The sequence below is a fragment of the Condylura cristata genome, unplaced genomic scaffold (assembly GCF_000260355.1).
Source record: "Condylura cristata isolate star-nosed mole 26May11 unplaced genomic scaffold, ConCri1.0 scaffold00020, whole genome shotgun sequence".
Lineage (NCBI taxonomy): Eukaryota > Metazoa > Chordata > Mammalia > Eulipotyphla > Talpidae > Condylura > Condylura cristata.
Window position 1 is genome coordinate 12,729,708 of NW_004567121.1, and position 7,961 is coordinate 12,737,668.

At 44.8% G+C, this 7,961-nt stretch overlaps 1 protein-coding gene across 1 annotated transcript in view; it reads left to right on the plus strand.

The window, feature by feature from the left end:
* The first annotated feature begins 6 nt into the window (after positions 1–6).
* The window catches only part of LHCGR (luteinizing hormone/choriogonadotropin receptor), a 47,852-nt gene continuing 39,897 nt past the window's right edge, over positions 7–7,961 (plus strand). The window contains exon 1 of the mRNA XM_004686209.2: positions 7–75. The gene's annotated coding sequence lies outside the window, so the exon portion shown is untranslated. The remainder of the gene's footprint in view (positions 76–7,961) is intronic.

A 7,961-nucleotide genomic window follows, 5' to 3' on the forward strand; every position in this document is an offset into this window, starting at 1 on the left:
CTGCCCTGAGCCCTGCAGCTGCCAGCCCCAGGGCGCTCTGCGCTGCCCGGGCCCCCGAGCCGGCCTCACCCTGCTGTGAGTAGAGCCCCACCTGGGGCCCCTCTTTGTTCTGGGTTGCTTCCTCCCTCCTCTTTGAGCTCTTTTCCAAGAAACTGGGGGAAAGTCAGTTCCCCCGTCAAGCTTCACCAAAGTTTGGGGGCTCTTTTGCCAGCGCCTTGACATGAGCCCTGTTCCTTGGCCCCTGTTCCGGGGCCACATCGGTGGGCTCCGAACTGCCCAGAAGCCACAGCTGGAGGTCCAGCTCCCTGCGGCTGTGAGCAAAGGACCTGGTGTGATGCTCCTCAATCAGCCAGGAGAAGCCTGGCACAGTCTGTCCATCTTGGATGAGCCAGGTCAGAGAAGGTTCCTGTTGCTTCTGCCTCCCTATGGCTTCTGTAGGAGGGTGGCCTGGACACTCAGTGGGGAAGACTAGCAGGCCACCTCCCTGTGGCTTCTGTAGGAGAGGTGGACTGGACACTCAGTGGGGAAGACTAGCACGCCACCTCCCCCAACCAGTGCCCACCTACCCCCAGTGCCCACAGAAACCTCAGCACCACCCCAGCCCAGGACCCTTGCTTTTCTGAGTCATTGTCAGACCTACTTGCTTTCTGGCTGCCTAATGGGAGAAGGTCTTGTGTCCCATCAGCAGGCCACCCTACCTGCTGAAATGGCTCAAGGACTGTGAAATCAGCAAGTAGTGGGGTCAGGGTTTACTGCAGGGACTTGGTGAAGAGGTCATGGCGCCTCCAGGACCATGGATCAGAGGAAAGCCAGGACTGCTCTCTTTGACTTAAGAAAAGACCCCACACAGTTTGACTCTATTTCTATGAAATGCTCAACTCGATACAAAAAAATCTTATCAGGTTGAGGCAAAGACAGTGACTACTAGTGGTTGTGGCCTTTTTTGGTTTTTGTTTTTGATGGGGGGAAGGTGGAAGGGGCTCAAGAAGTTCAACATTTGTCTGAAATTAGATTGTGGTGATGATTGCACATCTCTGTGAATAAACATACTGGAAACGATTGCATTGTAGACTAAATGGGTGAATTTTACAGCATAGGAATGACATCTCAATAAAGCTATTAAAGGAGAAACTGAAAGGGGAGGGGAGGAAATGGTAGAGGAGAAGAAGAGACTATAAAATGATTCAAAGGCTGAAGGCTGGTGGAGGTCTTGGTTATGTTCTATCCATTAGAGGTGATGGAATTTCACACTGGGGGAAGAAAAGAGATCCCCATTTCCTTAGGCCCACAGCAACCTTCCAGAGACCCCTTCACTGAAGGGGTGAGCTTCACCCTTGGAAGAGTTAGTGGCCTTCAGGGAATATTTGCAGTTGAGAGATACAGTTTAAAGGTTGGGGATTTCTGTTAATTGGGTTCCATTAATTATCATGTCAGTTCAATTCCCTGGAGGTGAGGACCATGCTGATAGAATATGCTTCAATCAATCAGCATATCTATAGAAACTGCCTTCGCAGGCACAGGCCCTGTCCTTCTCTGGCAAGCCCCCCAGCTAGCACTTAAGACTGATGGGTCACTGACAGCTTTCCTCACTTGCTTGGTACTCACACAGATCCAGAGAGAGGGAATAGCCTGCCCAAAGTCCCAGAGCTTTGAATTGTAAAAACGGGGCTTTCATCTGTTAATTATCTTCTTACATTTGCTTGTGTTTGCAAGAAAGTTTTCCTTCCCCAAAGTGGGCAGTGAGTAGAGAATCTTTTAGTAGAAAGCAGAAATATGAGATGGGGGTGGGGGGTGTGGAAGGCTCAGATGCATGCCAATGTTTGAGAACCAAGGTACCACTCTCCATGGAGGATGTCACCTCTGAAGAACAAGTATGTTGTAAGATTCTTCCTGTCAAACGCTTGCCTTCTCCATTCCATCACATACACACACACACACACACACACAAAATCCCTATTTTTTGCAAAATACAGATGAGATCAAATTAAAATCCCAGATTCAAAAAAACAAAACATAAACAGTATTTAACAGTATTTGAGAAAAACTTTGCTTGTTTCCAATGGGGGAAGGAAACCACCGAGGACAGACTGAAGATGGAGGACAGACTGAACCATGGAGAAGGAAAGAGAGGATATTTGATGGTGTAAGATCTTAGTGGGTAAAAGCACAGCATCAGCCTAAGATCATAGGGGTTGGGTTAATCTTAAGGGATGGGTTAATCTTAGAAGGTGTAACTCAGCATTGGCAAAGGATAGGAAAAGTCAACAGTTCCTGCTGAAATTCTCTTTCCTTGATGATGAATGAATGAGACATTGAAAAGTAATTACAAGATCAAAAGTATTGTGAATAACAAATTATGGGGATTTCACAAGAAGAAAGGGCTTGAAATTATGAAATAAGGTTTCCAGAAAGAGCTGCGGTCTTGCACTAAGTCAGCCATAGTTTGACTCTGCAATTAGGAGCAAAATCCCCATTCTGAAGGTTGGAAGAGGCAAGTACCACACCTGAGAATTCATCAGCAGCCCTTCAGTAGATACTAATTTATGTTTTAATCATTCCAGGCCGTTGTGGTTCTGCCTTCTGTGACTGCTATCAAAAGTCCGCTATTTGATTTTTAAAGAACTGTACATTATAACTGCTCACAAGTGATAGGCCCATTGCATACAAATTTTGAAAGTGGAAACGCTCAATCATTCTGATCTTTCTGCCCCTTTTATATTTTATTAAAAACTTAAGTATCTATCTAAAATCTAAACTGTGATACAAAAAAAAAAAAGCCTCCCACAGTTTCACATTTTTTAATTGGGACTAGAAAAATGTAAAAGCAAAAATTGGTTTTAAAATTTCCCTTTCCTTTTCTTATTAGTTCCAGACAACTGGAAAGGAAAGAGGAAAAAAAAAATCTCACCTTGCCTATAGTTATATAAAGATCTTTGTCTCTATGACAACAGAAAGGTTGATCTGCTTGATATGGAAACAGCTTCTGAAAAAGTCTGTTAGTACGAAAACGCTAATAATAATTATGGCAATTTATTTTTTGCATGTTGTGCCTACTGAACAGAGTTTAACTTTGAGACTTTATTGTAAGACACAATCCTGAGACTTTGGAGGGATAACATGTGCTATACCCACAGGAAGATGTTAGTCTCCTGACATCTTTCCTGGATGTCCTTCTCCTCCCACCTCTGGTGGGAATCAAAGTCCAGAACAGAGTTTGGTGTTCCGGAGGGATGTCCAGGAGGAGAACCTGGTCTCGGTCCCTGAAGAGTTCACAATACTGCTGGAAACACCCAAGAGACAGGTGTCGTGGGGAGAGAGACGAGACCCTTAAGAAAAACCACAGAAAGACCAACCAAAGTGCATTGAAAACTCCCAGGGAAAGCTCCATGAGCCAAGCGCCTAGAGGCTGAGAACTGAAGGCGAGACAGGAAGAGACAAGCAGGTGAAAGACCCTCAAGTTAGAGTAGATGAGAGGTCCTTTCTAAGAAGCAAGGAACAAGGCTGAATGGATTCTTCCACCTCATTCTTGCCCCCGGGCTTTTGGGAGAATTTTTAAGGGAAAATATAGAATCATCAGAAATATCTTATTAAACTTCCCAGAGGATTGTGCAAAAGAGGATCCCAATATGTAGTTCTTAGTAATAAACTTTCAATCAAAGATATTCTTAGATGGCTGACTAAAAAATTATGATTTGGAGTCACTTCACATGAAGCTTTCCCAAGTCCCCCTCCTCACTGCTGCCCTCCCCCTCACACGGTGTATCCCACCATCACTAACATTTCTCCTATGTGAGCTGCCTCTGCTAGAGCAGGATTTCCCAGCCCCAGCACAGAGGCCATTTGGGGCCAGACAGCCATTCTGTAGAAGGCTGTTTAGCTTACAGGATGTTTGGCAGCTTCCCTGATCTCGACCCACCAGGTGCCAGTGGTACCGCCTTCCAAATTATGACAACCAAAAATATCCCTAGATATTTGCTTATTTGCTTATGAAGAGTTGTGTTATATCAACACCCAGGTCCTAGATTCAAAAGAGTCAAATATGCCTTTTGAGCCTAGTAGGAAAAGCTTCTGAGAAGCAAGACAGCAAGCTCAGCCATACTAGTATATTCCATTACGATTACGATTGCTTTGATATTTCTTATTTATTTGCTTTAACTCACCCAGTAGAGAAAAATCAAGCCCCAAAAGTCCAAAATCTATAATATTAAAAACTCACACACCAAGGCTACTTGAATGGAGACTCATGGGTTCAAGGTTAATCAGTTCAATAAGTTGGGGGCTGTTTTGTGTTGTGTTGTGTCGTACCAGAGCCCCTTGAGTGACTGACTAGGAAAGAGACAAGAGTCCACAGGAAAGAGGGAAGCTGACCAGGCTCTTGCAAGTAGCACAGCTTGGTCCTACCCTCAGCTTCCCTGAAGCTGGATTCAGAAAAGTATCTCAGAATTCAGAAAAGCTCACGTTCACCTCCCTACCTGCCTCCACCCCAGAAAACCCAAAGGCCCAAGTTAGAGGTTGATCTTGAACCTCAATTCTGACTTGGTTCTCTCAGCTATGCCTTCAAGACAATTGTTAAACCTAGCTACAACTATAAACAGGCTCCCTGGGGGAAGCTTCACGAAGACCAGATTTTATTAGCTTGAAATCATCCTTTTGAGAAAACTGACTGATAGCCCCTAGCAGGCCAGTAAAATGAAGTCTCAATGCAAGTATAGAGCTGAAGAACTTCACACATGGATCCCTTTGCACCAGACCCAGCATCCCTCTTGGAGAGCATTCTTTGGGCCTTTTCTTCCTTATTCTTTTTATTTCAGCCAGTCAGATGAATTCAGAGCTCCATTACCACCAACCACACCCCCCCCATCTTCTTTCCAAGTCCCTCAATTTGGCTTCTCTTTTTGTCTTGAAATGAGGCACAAAAGGTTTCTCTCCAAAATATAATCTCCCAGAGTGGCTGCACCAGACGGTGTCTTGGCCGTGTGCAACAGATCTCACACATGGAATTTTAATGCCAGTTGAGTCATGGTGGTGGAGAGAGGCCCTGCTGCTCACTTCCAGGCCCAAAGGGCTGCCTCCATGGAAGCAAATGTGTTCTGTTCTGGCATTTCCCCTTGGTGTACAAAAAAATCACATTCAATTCAGATTTTAGCAAATTTCCCACCAACCATTTTTTTAAGAAGAGAATTAAAATAACCCCACCCACCAGGCAGGTGGGCTCTGTGACTCAGAGGGCAGCTTCCAGCAACTTCTCAATATGGTACTCATTTACTCCCAGCTTCTGTGTCACTGGGAGATAACATCCCCTCCAGCCACTCAAACTGCTCCTTAGCACAGCTCTCTAATGCCCCCAGAGCCAAATGCAGAAAAGTTCAATTTATAAATACAACTTAACTTTCAGAATGAAGGTTCTGTCCCTTGATGCTGTTAAATTTGTCCTTGACTGATGACACGAGGTTACTCTTGGGCTCCTAATTCTCCCTCCTGAGCAGTAGCATTTCATTACCTGTACCAGTGGCAAAACTCTGGTAGTACTGGGGCGGGGAGGGGGGGGGTTGTTAGTGGGGGGGGCCAACACAGCCCCCAAATGACCTGAATTGGCCAACAGGACAAAGACTACGCAGACCTGAGTCCTGGTGCAGCCTCTGTTGCCTAATTTGCACTGGGTTCAGACACAGGGATAATCCTCTGTGCTGTCTGAGGACCCCTGTTCCTGAACAGGGCTGACTGTGATGAAGACAAACAAGACAGCAGAGCCAGATGGACTCAGAAAGAAAGTGTTCACATAACTGCAAAGAATTAATGCAACTACCTATTGATGCAGAGGGTCTGAAAAACCCACAGCCCTTAGATGAGGCTGAACACAACATATCATCCAAGAGACAAGGCTCACGGGATAGTTTTATTCCTGGGAGGTTAATTAGAGAAAATGACCCAACAGGTCTTCTCAGCCTTAGTTAGTACCCTGAAATAGCAGACTCATTATTGCCTGGAATCCCATATGCTGGTCTTTTCAACCCAGGCAAAGCTCTCTCTCCAACATGCCACTAACGTTTGATTATAGGCTATTTTCTCTCACTCAATTGAGTCAGTCCTGTCTGCCCATCTAGACAATCCAAGCCCAGTTTTGGTCCTTTGCTCTCCCCATTGCCCACCCCTAAGGCTCAGACTGCTGCATAGAAAAGCTTCAAGTCACTTGTTGACCACTCAGAAATTACAGACTGAAATGTACAGCCCAGCGTTCAGGATCCAGACACTGCTCCTGCAATCTAGGACCTTAATCTTTCAGTCATAGGAGAGAGGACCTGTTCTCAGATGACTGCAGGGAAAAGCAGAAGGGGATAAACACCAGGCGAAGCTTATATGCAAGGTTTATTGGGAGTTCAGAGGAGGGAGCCATCCACCCCTATGGCCAGAGTAACAAGAAATCTTGGTGGAGGCCACGAATTGGCCACAGCTGCAATTCTTCACACCTCACTGGAGAACCACTATGCAAAGTGTCTGCCCTGTCACTGATGACCAGCACACGCCCTGCCCACGCCAAGGACGCCGACGGAACAGTGACGACTTACCCTAGAAACTAAAGTCTTTGTCATTTGCAAGCACCAAAAATCAACTCTGACAAATGTTTTTCATAAGGTATGAACTTAAGAGAAGAATGAGGTAGAAGGCAGTAGAGGCAAGACCCAGGCATCTTAGCGACAAGAGATCAAGAAGCCACTCTCAAGATTCTACCTGTACAATGAATGAATGAACTCCTAAGACTCCTTTCTGTTGATGAAAAGTTTAAATTCCCAAGAGAGAGAATCCGACTGCCCCTGCCCTGTCCCAGAGACAGGGACGTGGGAACATAGGGTCAGAGTCTATAAGATGCTTCCAGAGAGAAGGGGCATTTGAGCCAGGCAGTCATGCAAACTGGTGTCTGCGAGAGCAGAAGTTAGTAAAAAGTAAGGCACATGGACCAGTGATTTCAAGCACTGCCCGCCCACCCTCAGATTCATTAAAAGAGTGTGGTATTTCAGTTGCAATCAGTTTTGACCAGCTCACTAAAAAAAGGGGAAAAAAATAAGTGTCTGGAAACAGAAGCTTCTAATGAAAGGGCTTCCTGAAGCATATCTGCAGTGTCACTTCCCTGACAACCAAACATCTTCTACTTCTAAAAAATATTTTTAAGAAATCATTACAGATGATGCAGACATTCCCTGGGGAGAATGCAATGTGTAGTTTTATTTATCAGAGTTATTCTTGTCATGTTCTATTATTGCTAGAAGAATTCTAGTTTAGGGGGTAAAGATTGGGTTATTTTGTTTTGTTTCTTTTGAAAACTTTAAATGGGTTTTGAGTAAGGGCTTAGATGTGTTTACTATTTTCCTCTGAGGCTTTATGTTTTTAATTTAGCTGTTGCACAAATGACTTGGAAAATCCATTACCCAGGGAATCTTCTTGAACATCTTGGTTTACATTATAATTCATAAAGTCCTTGCAGCTTCCTGGGTTCTCTGAAATGGGTGTCTTGGAGGAGTCCGTCAAACCAAACCTTCCAACGGAAGTTTCAACTGACTGAACTTTTTAGAGGCAGTGAGCAATTGCAAACTCTGCAGAGTGTCTCCCTACAGTTAAAGCTTGTTCTTCACCATTTCTTTAAAAGGCTATCAGACAAGGCTAGTAAGAGATATCTGAGCCCCAAAGATAGAAGTGATACCCTCTCTCTTTTCAGTTGTCCTTGGAAAGTCAAGATATCTTATAGACTCAAGGGTGACCTATGATGAACAGAAGCATCACTCCCATGATGAACAGAGGCACCCTTCCCCACCCATACCCAAGCTCCCAACCCCAACAAGAAAGCAGAGTGGTTGTTAGACATAGGGGGGTAACTTGCATCTTTCACAGCTGCTCGCTGTGAATTAAAAGTGATTCTTGAGCTCCAGTGCCAGATGCTATATTATTATGTTATATTCTTATTTAAT